Raw genomic sequence first — 14,988 nt, 5'->3', positions numbered from 1 at the left:
ATCTCGTCCCCCACCACACCACCCCACCCCAATGAAATATTGAATTTTGAAATAAAATTGTACGTGTGGCAGAATGGTTTTGTACAATTTATTGGTCTCTCTCTGTTTCCGAATTCTGATCTCTCTGTTTCCGAATTCTTATTTGTTTCTCTCTCTGTTTCCGAATTCTGAGGGTTTTGATTCATTTCACATTTATCATATACCTTCCCACATTTATCATACACCTTCCCTGTATGACTGAATCTAGAGGGTATAATCTGAGATAGTGTGTGTGTGTGTGTGAATCTCTTAATCCTTGATATTGTCTATGGATTCCCATGTAAGGGCTTTATCTACTCAAGCCATTTTGACTGCTCTTTTTGTTTACTGATCAGTTGCTTTCTTGTTGGTTCTGGTTCGTAAGTTTTATTGGCCATGATAGTGTATCTGATTATGGGTTGTTGGTTTTTTTTTTTTTTTTTTTTTTTGTTTTGTTTTTTATTTGTTTTTGTTTGTTAAACTTAAAAATAAAAAAATAAAAAAATAAAAAAAAAAACACAAAGAGGGCCAGTTTCCTGCAACCATAGGTGCAATATTTACAGGTGCGCCAAAGCAAGAGTGAAGGACCTCTGTTTGAAGTACTGTGTAATGTGCTGCCGGGAGTGCCATTGCGTTCCAGGGACTTAATATGGGAATAAGGTCGATTGCCCTTGCTACACAAACAAGAAGAACGAAGAACTCCAAGGGCGGGCCAAAGTGCCCTTGAATTTCTCTACAAACTGAATGATATGCAAGCAGAAGACCAGCTTCCATATTCTTATATCGATTATCCCTTTTTATTTCGATTGTTAATAAAAGTGAATAAATTGAGAGATAAAGAGTGTCGTCTCTCCTTGACTTAACTATGGTCTATATGTGTGCCTTTGGTGGTGTTCTTGATGTACTTGACCATGCCCATTATTAGGCTTCCTTCTTACATTTGAGAAATAATAAAATAGATCGTGCAATATTTTCTCTTAAAATTCATCCTCTCTCTCATTCATAGGATAGGAACCCAAAAAAAGGAACATGGTTTTAAAAAATGGTATCAAATTAGTCATATCGGTCGATTAGTATCGATATCGGTCATGTTTGATAATGATTCCTATCCGATCCTATATCAGTAGAATGGTTCTAACTATAGGTAAATTTGTCCAAAAAATTTATTTCTTAATCAAAATTGATGGCAAACTGTTCCATATCAGTATTGATATTGGTCCCGGCCAAGACTAATACCATTTTTATACCCTTTGATTATTTCTTCTCAACCCTCAAGATGTATGTGCAAAAGATTATCCTTGCAATGTACATTCAAAAGAGATCCAAGCTCCACATCACAAACTCAACGGGATCCTAAGTATTGAAAACCTCGATATAGAAGGTTGAACCGAACTGAAATCACCTATTTTCGAATTGAATGAATAAATTTTCTTTTACAATATTTTAATAAATGTAGATGATAAATTCTATTCCTTTTTATTTTTATTTTTATTTTTTTTTTTTGGGGGGGGGGAAGGGGGGGAGGGAAGTCATTGGAAGATATAAAATGTTGGCCCAAACCTAAAATATGACCTAAACTGAATTAAAACCTAGCTAATACGAAAGTTAATAAAAACTCAACTCAATCGGTTTAGTTTTAGTTTTGAAAATGTGATCTTATTCTTGGTTTGATTCGATTTTAACTTTTGGTTTCTACATTTTGTATCTTGAACTAAACTGAACTTAACTGATTGGCACCCTTAGGAGTAGAAAAATTATTATTAAGAGGATATATCCTCATTCCAATAGGAGAACATATGATTAATCAACTCAGCAATTGTTTTCATTCTTCCCAAAAGGCACTTAGAATCCTTCCATCTGGTAGAGTAGGAACCCTAGCATTTGTATATATCCCAGCGGTGTCACCAACACCAATTTTCCTATAATGAACAACTTTTCTTTCTAGGAGCCTTAAAAAATTAAAACAAAAACTAAAATGGAGAAATATTCTCAAAAGAAGAGCTAGATTACACATCTAAAGTCTCTAAACCCAAGGACTTCTAGATATCTTGTTTTGACACAAGTGGATCCACTTAGACCAAAAAATTCCATATTTGAATTATCCTTCTACAAAAAAATGTAACTGCTACGTGTAGTTAGGTGATGGCAAAAGAAATGTCTATAGACATGAGAAAAGATGGAAAACAACAGAACAAAAATATAATTAAAACTCAGTGATTCAGTCTCAAAAACCCTAGAATCAGCCATTCCGAATGGAATAGAATTCGGAATACTCATGATCAATTTTGATCGATCTGAATCGATCAATTCGACTGATTGGAGATGCTGCTTTTTTAAACCATGAAGTAGGTTCTCCATTCCTCTTTTTTCTCATTTACGATTTCAAGTTACTCAAGCATTTCCCTTCCATTCACAATAGAAAAGTAATTATTTCTCAGTCCTGGTCCTGCCCTTCTCATCTTATTAAGCTACTTGGAGTAGGTCATTGGATCTGCATTTTCTCTTTTAAACCATGCAAAAGCATCACTAGATTAGATATCATCTCCAACTTTCCCTTGGATCATCTATCCCAAATCTTTAATTATCTTATTTCTCTACCACATTCCTCAATGCAGAGGTGTAATAGAAGTCTAATAACTTTCTACTACTACTAAAATTAGCAAGATAGACAACTCATGTGTCACCTAATACTGCCCAACCCTTTTTTTTTTTTTTTTTTTTTTTTTTTTGTGGATCTCCAGTTTCTTGTGACCTTTTGGTACTTTACCATCGCTATGGGATTGCTCGTACCGTGGGTGGTCGGCCCCAATAAAGCCCATTCCTTTACTAGCTCTCAATCGGAGCCCGAATCAGATCCCTGTACGTGAAGCCTTCATGTACATTGTTATGACGATATTTCTTTTTGTATTTACATAATTCCCCCTTCATGAGTATATTTTAAGAAATCAAATCAAAAGCAGAGCCTTAATGTTGCGTTTGGTATGATTTCTTAGAATGAGTGTTTAGAGGGGCGGCATTTGTGAAAGAAAAAAAGTTTGAACATATGTCATCACAAAATCATACATAAAGAGTCGTTACTCTCCACGTGTGGCAGCTGATATGGAATCACTATAAATAGTACCCCAGTCAGCCCCTCCAACCCTCATTATCTCTCTCTCTCTCTATCCAGTGGGGAAGATGAAGAAGTTTGTGTTAGCAACTTTCCTGCTTATGGCACTTCTCCTCACCTCCTCCTCCTTCACCTTTCTTCAGGCGGCCATGGTGGATAAGATTGACCCTGGCAGCGTTGGACACAAATGTAAGGGCTTTATCTAGTCAACCCATTTTGACTGATTTTTGTTTTTAGGTTTATTGAGATAGTAGATTGTTGGTTCTATATAGTTAGTTTTAATGGCCATGATGATGTATCTGATTAGGGTTTGTTTGTTTGATAACTTTTTGAAAAAAAAAAAAAAAAGGGATAGGTGAGTGTGACTGTGATACGTGCAAGAAGAGTTGCAGCAACGAAGGAGTGATGGAGATGGAGGAATGCATCAAGCATTGTGGATGCTGCTGCAATAAGTTCTATGGTCCTTCAGCAGGGTCTTTCGAGAGCAAAATACAGTTTTGCCACTGCTACCCAAAGGGCTGCCCTTGAACTAAAACCAATTGATGGTAGTGAGAATATATATATATATTTTAGAATGCTAATAAAAAAAGAGTAGTGGGGAGAGGTAAGAGTGTACCTTGACTTGACTATGATCTATGTGGGTTTTTGGAGGTGTTCTTGATGTGCTTGACCATGGCCATTATTAGGCTTCCTTCTTACATGTCAGAAATAATAAAATTGATCATCATGCAACATTTTATCTTAAAATCTCTCTCTCTCTCTCTCTAATGGGGTGAACAATTACCCAAAAAAAAATAAAAAATTTACCTTGAATAACGGTCGCAAGGAATTTGGATCCTCTAGAATGCATATTCCATGGATAATAAATATTCATAAGGCAAGGAAAAAAAAATTAAAGGGAGCATGGTTTTAAAAAATGGTATCGGATCAATTGGTCCATTAACGATTACTACCTGATTCTATATCAGTAAGGGTAAATTTGGGTAAAAATATTTTTTAAATCAAAATTGAAGGCAAGCCAATCGGTAGCAATATTGATATTGATGCCAACAATCACTCCCTTCGCATTTGTCGACTGACTCTGCTTACTTTTATACTAAAACCAATTGGTGGTAGTTAGGACGTAACTTTATTTCCTTATGTAGGGCGATCAGCTGTTAGTTCCAGAGTTGTGAGGAGATGTGGACCTTTTAGGGGTCCAACAAGGTTTTAAGGGGAAAAAATATACATGTTGATTATTTCTCATCAACCCTCAAATGTTGCAAAAGAGTATCCCTGCAATAAGCATTTAAAAGAGATTCAAGCTCCACATCACAAACTCAAGGGGATGTCATCATATCCTAAGTATGTGAAAACCTTGATATACATTGATTTGATTAGGGACTTTGCATCTATCCATATTCCATGCCACTACTCCGATGATAATGATACAAACCCTATATATAGCATCCCACGCAGTAGAGTATAGAAAAACTCTAATCCTAAAAGTAGAAAATTGCCCCCTAGTATATATAAACGACTCCCAAAAATTTGGGTCGGGAGGAATCACCAGTACTTTTTGGATTAAGTTGAGATCATACTTCACCAGTAACAGAAATATACTGACAGTTCATGTGACACCAACTCTGGCCAACCATTCTCGCTTCATGCCATCAGTATATTACCATTTAATTCATTGGTCCCTCCATGTTTCCAAATTTGGATGGTTTTGATTCGTTTCATATTATGATGGGAGGAAAATGTTCTCTGTGCCGCAGCGCAAGCTGCGCCCAGGCACATGGGCCTGCTACTCAGGGGGACAAGGTGGTCATTGCGCCCACCCCCATGTGCCTGGGCGCAGCCTGCTCTGTAGCACAGAGAACAGCGCCCCTAGTATGATATACCCTCCATGTGTTACTGAATCTAGAGGGGACTCAAAGAAGAGGGGAAAATAAAAAAAACCTCGATCACCTCTTTGCCATTTCCTTTAGAGCTCCACTATAAATACCCCAGTGATCCTAATATCCTCCTAATATCTCTCTCTCTCTCTCTCTGTATAGTGTATACCAAGCAAGACTTTGCCCAGTGTCTCACAAATCCGGAAGATGAAAAAGTTTGTGTTCGATCTCAACTTCTTTTGATATAAGAGTGTCGTCTCTCTCCTAGACTTGACTATGATCGATCCATGTGTCTTTGGTGGTGGTCTTGGTTTGCTTCACCATGTCCATTAGGCTTTCTTCTTACATGTAACAAAATAATAGAGGGGTACATAAGACCTCTCTCTATCTACCAAATCATGAATAAATTGATCTCTAGAAGCATGTTTCTAAATCTTCCATTTGGGATTTGTTCTGCTCATATGGCAACTAGTATCTATTTATTCAAATTTATGTGTATTATTCACCAAGATAAGATTATTTTTTGAAAAGAATAAACAAAATAATTATTTAAAGAACGTTTTATTGATAACCCTCAAGGCGTCAAATATTTTATAACTTACTTTTTTACTCTTTTGGTAGAATACATTTTTTTTAATGAGTGTTATTTTGCATGTGTACTCGAATAATGTGTATGATAATGACACCTTTTGATTATGAAATAATAATGTTACTTTCATCTTATTTTTGAAAAGCCTTTTATATCTCTTTCTAAGAAAAATATAGTTTATGAATATGATAAAGGGTAATTAAAAGAAAGGAGAGGGTTTCCCATGCTACCAGTGTAGGAAGAAATTTGCATGCTACCACCAATTAACGGTCTAAAAAAGGTATCATCTATGTGGACCCCAAAATTAAAATGAAGGGGGGGGGGGGCGGGGGAGAACGCTGCTCAATCGATTTCCCCTTGGGCCCTCTCATAAGGGGCTGTGAAATGTCCAAGCAGCCCCTATTGGATGTCCCTATGCGTAGTCCCATTGGTTGGGGTGTTGGTGTAGGTTGCACGCAACCTGGCAGCGATACTCAGCACAAAAAATAATAATAATAATAAATAAATAACTACCTTCCGAAGTTGTAAACTCTTGGTAAGTAGAATGCCATCATAAATAGCCTCTGCTTCCATAGATGTTGTAGAGAAATTCCTACCTATTGGATTTGCACTTTGTTGCTACAAATGTCCTCTCAATAATCCCTGATGATAACTCCCTTGCCACCACAAGATTTGTTATTCTTTCAAGCACCATTAGTCTGAATTACGAATGATGATGCAATGACTTTTACTGTAGAGGGGGTGATTTGAGTTTTTCAAAAACCAGGGGATGATCTGAGTTTCGTTTGAAAACCAGGGGGTGACGTATAATTTACCCAAAGTAATTTCTCAACCCTGGTCCTGCCCCTCTCATCTTATTAAGCTACTTGGAGTAGATCATTGGATCTGCATTTTCCCTTTTAAACCACGCAAAAGGATCACTAGATTAGATATCATCTCCAACTTTCCCTTGGATCATCTATCCCAAATCTTTAATTATCTTAATTCTCTACCATATTCCACAATGCAGAGGTGTAATAGAAGTCTAATAACTTTCTAGTACTAAAATTAGCAAGATAATATAGACAACTCATGTGTCACCTAATACTGCCCAACCATTCTAGTTAATTTCATGCATGCTACCCCTACCCTCTCATTCAATTCATTTGGTCCCTCTCTGTTTCCACATTCTTAAGGTTTTAATTCGTTTCATATCTATATCATAAACCCTCCTTTTATGACTGAATCTAGTTGAGAGGGGAGGTTTGAGGAGAGATTTTTTTTAAATTTTGGTGTGGATCTCCAGTTCCTTGTGACCTTTTGGTGCTTTACCATCGCTACGGGATTGCTCGTACCGTGGGTGGTCGGCCCAACTAAAGCCCATTCCTTTACTGGCTCCCAATGGGAGCCCAAATCAGATCCCCGTATGTGAAGCCTTTATGTACATTTTTGTGACGACATTTCTTTTTGTATTTACATAATTCCCCCTTCATGAATGTATTGTAAGAAATCATATCAAAAGCAGAGCCTTAATGTTGCGTTTGGTATGATTTTTTAGAATGAATGTTTAGACTTTAGAGGGGTATTTGTGAAAGAAAAAAAATTTGAATATATGTCATCACAAAATTCGTACATGAAGATTCGTTACTCTTCACGGTTGGCAGCAGATACGGAATCACTATAAATAGTACCCCACCCCAATCAGCCCCTCCCAAGCCTCATTATCTCTCTCTCTCTCTCTCTCTCTCTCTCTCTCTATCTAGTGGGGAAGATGAAGAAGTTTGTGTTGCCAACTTTCCTGCTTATGGCACTTCTCCTCACCTCCTCCTCCTCCTCCTCCACCTTTCTTCAGGCGGCCGCCTTGGTGGATAAGTTTGACTTTGGCGCTGGACCCAAATGTAAGGGATTTATCTAGTCAAGTCATTTTGAATGATTTTTTTTTTTTGGTTTATTGAGATACTATCATGTTGGTTCTATATATATAGTTAGTTTTAATGGCTATGCATGATGGTGTATCTGATTAGGGTTATTGGTTGGTTGGTTTGTTTGTTTGATAACTTTTCTTTTTTTTTAAAAAAAAAAAAAAAAAAAAAAAAAGGGATAGGTCACTGCAAGTATAGTAAGTGTAAGGAGAGTTGCAGGAGCGAAGGAGTGATGGAGATGGAAGAATGCTCCAAGTATTGTGGATGCTGCTGCAATGAGTGCTATGGTCCTTCAGCTGCAGGCTCTTTCAGGACCAAAATGCAGTATTGCCTTTGCTACCGAGAGGGCAAGCAGTGCCCTTAGACTTTACAAACTCATCAATCCATATATATATATATGCATGCAACCCCAGCTAGCTTCATCCATATTATTAATTATATCCCTTTTTTATATATTTCCAATGCTAATAAAAGTGAATAAGTGGGGAGAGTTTTTTTATATTTTATTTTTATTGTGTTTGTGTGTGTGTGTGTGTGTGTGTATGTGTGTGTGTGTGTGTGTGTGTGTGTGGTCATTAGGCTTGTTCTTACATGTGAGGAATAATAAATAGATCATCATGCAACGTTTATCTCTCTCTCTCTCTCTCTCTCATGGGGGAGAAGAATTACCTTTAATTGTGGTCACAAGGAATTTGGATCCTCATGGATAATATCTATTCATAAGTGACGCAGAAAGGAAATAGGGGGGTTAGATCTTGTTCTAACGCGAACTAACTTGAATCTGCAAGTAGAGAAAATGGAGGATTTTCTTCTATTCAAAGTGCAAACGGATTACAAAGGAGCATTAGAAGTCCTAATATAGAGACTTGCTTACAGAAGAGGAAAAAAAAAAAACAAAATTCAAAATTCAAAACTATTCAACATACCGGCCTTCGAAATGTGCGAAAAATGTTGCATGTAGAGATCATTGAGATCTTTCATTTAATATGTATTTTGACTCATATCGTTTAATATCTCCAACCAATTTGGATGGACTTCTGTTGGTCCAACCGGTTCAAGAACACATCCGATATTTCCTCTACATCAATAGGGCAAGGAAAAAAATTTAAAGGGATCAAGGTTTAAAAAAATGGTATAGAACGATCGGTCCATTAGTGTCGTTATCAGTTTTGAAAATGATTCATGCCCGATACGGGTAAAATTGTTTTAAAATAATTTTTAGATCAAAATTGAAGGTAAGCCGATCCGTATTAGTATTGATATCAATACCAACAATCACTCCCTCAACGTTTGCCGAATGACTCCACTTATCGCTACACTAAAAACAATAAGTGCTTCACCGCAAGAGAATTAGAACTCCTCCATAAAAAGAACTTAAGCTTTCGTAAAAACTTTAATTTCCATAAAAAAATGTCAGAAGGGATTAACCACAGAAGTAGAATATGAATTAATTATCACCTCCAATTTGCAGATACCTCCAATTCCTCTAATAGGGAGGAGTGGACCCCACCTTGGATAGTATTTTCGGATAGGGGGTAGGGTGGTCATTTCTGCCCCCATATGAGGAATTGGAGGAATTGAAAAGGACAACGAATTGGAGGAGATAACGATTCAATAGAATATGAACAAGAAGCCTACATCTGATTTCGAAGAGCTAAATAATAATCATATGTAAAAGAAAATTTCCCATAAAATATTACACAAACATGAATCAAGGGGTATATAGAGAGAGATTCAAAGGGGAATTTTGAGGATATCTTGAACTTCAGAATATTCTTGTTCTGGAATAGGAACCCAAGCTTATCCACAAATTAAGCCCCTTGATGAGTGAGTCCCTACCCTTAACGATACTATGTCAAGCTAATTGGAATGTTGGAAAACATCATGTTTGTGGTTTAAAACTTAATGGTCAAGTCTCAAAAATCCTAGAATCAGCCGTTCTGGGTTGGTCGGAATTCGAATAAATCGTGACCAATTTTGATCCGAATTGATCAATTCAATTGATCTGATACCGATTTTTGAAACCACGAAATAGGCCTTCTATTCTTCTTCTTTCTCTTTTACAATTTCAAGTTACGCTAGCATGATAGAACCTGTCCTGCACCTCTTTTGTTATTAGCCAATTGGAGGAGATATCATTGGATCATTTTCTGCTTTTAGCATGCAAAAGGGTCACTAGATTAGATATATATCTCTCTCCAACTTTATTTCCCTTGGTCCTATGCCAAGCTTTATCTTCACTCTTCACCGCAGTCCACAATGCCGAGGTGTAATATAAAAAGTGTAAGAACTCTATACTGACGTTAGTAATTTTTATGAATTAACATCACAACAGAACAACAATTTGCTGAAAAAAATCGAAGAAGGCGATCACACACACACACACATAAAAAAACAGAATTACGTTGTTCACTCAAGGTGGGCTACAAGGAGGTCTGACAGACTTCTATGTAAGGATTGTAAGGTTATACCTGGAGAGAGTCTAACCATTTAACATCGACTGGTGGTCTTAGATATGTACCTTGGTGCAAGGCAACACAAGAAGGCGAATCAGGTTTGCCCGAAGATAAGATGGGGGCGGCTACAAGGAGTTCTCTTAGAGTCATTTACCGATAAAGTAGTTACACAAGGAAAGTGAGATTTTGAGGGGGATACCAATGAGATGTGGATTGAGATGGCGACTTGTATTAAGAAGGTTGCTAAGTAAGTGCTAGGGATCTCAAAGGGTATGTGTCTAGCCCCTAGAGAGACTTGGTGGTGGGATGACGAGGTCCAAGTAGCCATTAAGACTAAGAAAGATCGTTTTAAGACCTGGCAAAGGACTAGAGAAGTAGAGGATAAAGTGAGATATTGTGCAACTAGAAAAGAAGCTAGGAGGATTGTGGGGAAAGCTAGAGCAAAGAAATATGATAACCTCTATGAAAAACTTAATATAAAAGAAGGGCAAAATGAGATCTATCGGATAGCAAAAATAAGAGAAAGGAAGAACAGAGATCTAAACCATGTTAGATGCATTAAGAGTGAGGATGGTAGAGTACTGATATGAGAGACAGAAATTTTGGAGAGATGGGGTGAATATTTTTACGACCTACTAAATGGAATTACCTTGACAGATATGATGGATTCGGAAGTAGAGAGGAATAGTCTTGAAGCCAACTCATGTCATGGGCATCTACAAAGAGTTGGTGAGGCCGAAGTTAAAGAGGCCCTACGAAAAATGAAGGTAGGTAAAACACCGGGACCGGATGAGATCTCAATTGAAGTGTGGAAGAGCTTAGGAGTACAGGGTGTATCTTGGCTAACCAAGCTATTCAACAAAATTTTGAGTACAAAGAAAAAACCAGATGAGTGGAGGAGAAGCACTGTAGTCCCGATTTATAAGAATAAAAGTGATATTCAAAACTACAATAACTATAGAGGCATAAAACGAATGAGTCATACCATGAAGCTATGGGAAAAAATCATTGAAACCTACATAAGAAGAGAAACTGATATTTCAGAGAATCAATTTGGATTTATGCCAGGGAGATCCACGACAGAAGCTATTTACTTGTTAAGAAGGCTTATGAAAATTTTTAGAGCTAACAAAAGGAACCTCCATATAATCTTTATAGACCTAGAAAAGGCCTATGACAGAGTCCCTAGAGAACTTATTTGGCATGTCCTAAACAAGAGAATGAGCTCAAGTAACTATGTAAGTTTAATTGAAGACATGTATGAGGGCGTGATGACGAGTATCAAAACTACAGAGGGCCAAAGCAGTGAATTCCCAATTACAATTGGGCTACACCAAGGATCAGCTCTAAGCCCTTATCTGTTTGCACTCATCATGGATGACTTAACCAGACACATTCAAGATGAGGTTCCTTGGTGTATGCTTTTCGCTGATGATATTGTTTTAATAGACGAGACAATGGAAGGGATTAATGCAAAATTGAAATTATGGAGATCAAGCTTGGAATCAAGAGGGTTTAAGTTAAGCAGAACAAAGATAGAATATATGATGTGTAACTTCAGTCAGACCAGGAGGGGGGATGAAGTGGTGAAACTTGAGGAGCAAGAGCTACCACAAAGTGAATGTTTTCGATACCTGGGGTCAATCATTAACAAAGAGGGTGATATAGAGGATGATGTTTCTCACAGAATTAAAGTAGGATGGATGAAGTGGAGAAGCGCATCGGGAGTGTTATGTGACAAACGCATGCCTGTTAAACTTAAAGGAAAATTCTACAAGACAGTAATAAGACCAGCTATGACTTATGGGGCGGAATGTTGAGCAGTGTAACAGAGATGAGGATGTTGAGGTGGATGTGCGACGAGACCAGGAGAGATAGAGTAAGGAACGATTGTATTAGAACTGGTTTGGGAGTTGCACCAATCCAAGACAAGTTCCGGGAGAGCCGCCTGTGGTGGTATGGTCATGTCCAACGGAGACCCATGAATGCACCAGTAAAGAAAAGTGATTAGATTCCACTTAATGGAGCTAAAAGGGGTAGGGGCAGGCCTAAGATGACTATTGGTGAAATGGTAAGAAAGGATATGCATGTGGTAGGGCTCGACTTTAGTATGACTGCGGATAGAGTTGTTTGGAGGATAAGAATCCGTATAACCGATCCTTCATAGGGGGATGTTCCTATGATACTGCTTTGACTAATGCTTCGACTCCTACCTTTACTTATTTTCCTTTTTACTTTTTATCTCTCTTGCATCCTTTATTGTCTTAGCATCTATTGGATCCAAGTAGCCGACCCCATTTAGTTGGGACAAGGCTATGGTTGTTGTTGTTGTACTCAAGGTGGGCTAAGTTCACAGCCGAGCGATAAGATGATCTTCCACTATTATGATGATACTGATACGACAAGCCCTAACACCCTATACAGAGTGTCTCACACAGTATAATATAGAGAAAATCCTAATCCCCAAAAATACAAAATTGTCTCTAATATAAATGACTCCCAAAAATATACCAACAGCTCATTTGTCTTTTTTTTTTTTTTCAATCTGCTTGTAATTGGTTCTATTGTAGTCAGTTTTGATGATAATGATGGTGTATCTGATTTAGGGTTGGTGGGTTTGTTTGTTTGTTTGTAAACTTTAAAAAACAGAAGAAGAGAGTTTGTGCAAGTTGAAGTGCGAGAACAGGTGCGCCCATAAAGGAGGAGTGATGGACCGGGAAAGGTGCTTAGAGAATTGTGGAATGTGCTGCAGGGATTGCAACTGCGTTCCTCCAGCGACAAGAAGAACTCCAAGGGCGAGCTTATGTGCCCTTGAATTTGCCAAGCTAGCCCTGCAACTTCTTCTGATTATACCATTTTTTATTTCAAATGCTAATAAAATTGAACAAGTAGTGGAGATATAACATGTCGTTTCGAAAAATTATATCCTTGACTTGACTATACTATGATCCATGTGTCTTTGATGGTGGTCTTGATTTGCTTGACCATGGCCATTAGGCTTAGAAAATAGAGGGGTACATAAGACTTCTCTCTTTCTACCAAATAATGAATAAATCTCCCATTTTGGATTTTGGAATCATTTGTTCTCTGCTCATTTTTAGGTGGTGGCAACTGGTCTATCTATTTATTAAAAGAAGGGATTTTCTTATTAATATCCTTCAAGTCGTCAAATAATTTATGTTCTTATGTTTTTTTACTTTCTTGGTATAGAGAAAAAGATCTCTACTTGGTGGTGTTTCCTACGCCTTTTCACAGCACATCATAAAATGATGCTTCTACCCCTTGGGCAGATACCCAGGTGTGCTCCCCTATTGGTCCAAACACTTGTGTAGAGACCATGATCTCTTTCCCGATGGTATAATACAAAATTTTTTAATAAGAGCGTTATTTAACATATGTACTCAAAAAATGTGTATGACAATGACACCTTTTGATAACGAAATAATAAAGTCACTTTCATCTTATTTTTTAAAACCCTTTTATACTCCTACCTTAATAATCTTTTGAGAATAAGACAAAAGGTAATTAAAAGAAGGGAGAGAGGGTTTCCCAAGTTATAATGTGGGAAGAAATTTGCATGCTACCACCAATTAGTGATCTGAAAAAAGGTATCTCCCATGTTAGGGTGCAAGTTTGGCCCTGTCAGCCCGAACCCGTCCTAGCCCGCCCTGAGCCCGAACGGGGCTTGGGCTGAGATATTTGGCCCCAAGGATGGACCAAAGTTGGAAATTTCTGGCCCTGAGTCAGGGTTGGGTTGGGCCAGGGTTGAAGCCTCAGGCTAAGCCTAACTCAGCCCAGCCCGAACCCGTTTTAAGTTAGCTCTACTATAAAATATATATTGATATTGATATATATATATATATATATTATAAACTTTAAACGTTACTCTTATTTTGTTATATAATATATTATATATGAAGACAATAAGTGATATAATACATTTTAGGGAAGTAGTTTTCTGTTTGGGAGTGTGCCTTACGCCAGCACTCCCATGTGTCTATCTCTCTCCTCTTCAAAACAAGGAGGCAAATGTGTCTTTTCAAATGGGAAGGAGAGAGATAGACTCATGAGAGTGCTGGCATTGGCCACACTCCCGAACAGAGAACTTCCATAACTTTCTCCCCGATCCATTCTAGCCCATGCATTTCCTTTCCCTTCTCCATGATCAAGGCCAATCAGGGTTAGATTTTTCTGACCTTGAATCAGGGTCGGGTCGGGTTGGGCCTGGGCCTGGGCCCAACTAAGGGGACTTAGGGTTGGGCTAGGGTTTTACAAAGCTGGGCCCAACCCGACCCTATTGCAGCCCTTACCCATGTTGACCCCAAAATTTTAAAAAAAAGGGGTAAGGGGGGGGGGAGAGGAAGAACGTTGTTCAGTCACATTCCCCTTGCACCCTCTCATGAGGGGCTGTGACATGACAAAGCAGTCCCTGTTGGATGTCCCTGTGCATAGTCCCATTGGCTGGGATGTTAGCGTAGGCTGCACACAACCTGCCAATGATCCTCAGCCCAAAAAATAAAACTAATTAGCTTCCAGAGTTGAAACTCTTGGTAATTAGTAGAATGCCATCATGAATAGCCTCTGCTTCCATAGATGTTGTAGAGAAACTCGTATTGGCTTTGCACTTTGTTGCTACAAATGTCCTCTCATAATCTCTGGATGATAACTTCCTTGCCACCACAAGATTTGTTAATCTTTCAAACTCCATTAGTATGAATTATGAACTGATCCATAGTCATGTTGAGAAATAAAGTAGTTAAGTAATGGGATAATTTTGAATCTTAGCCGGTTAATTAGCCCGGTCCCTACTAATACCCATTCAAGCTTTGTTTAAAGCTGTAATTTCCATAAAGATTTCATAATTAAAGGGATTTACCACAAAACTAAAATCTGTACAAGATCAAAACCTGCACCTGATTTCAAAGAGCTAAATAATGAACAGATTTAACAAAAAATTTCCCATTAGATGAAAATTTTCACAACTAATCAGGAGTAGGAGAGAAACTAAGGGATACATTGAGGATCGCTAGAACTTTAG

Source organism: Telopea speciosissima, chromosome 5 (genome assembly GCF_018873765.1).
Source record: "Telopea speciosissima isolate NSW1024214 ecotype Mountain lineage chromosome 5, Tspe_v1, whole genome shotgun sequence".
Classification (NCBI taxonomy): Eukaryota; Viridiplantae; Streptophyta; class Magnoliopsida; order Proteales; family Proteaceae; genus Telopea; species Telopea speciosissima.
Note: the sequence above shows the minus strand (reverse complement) of the source record.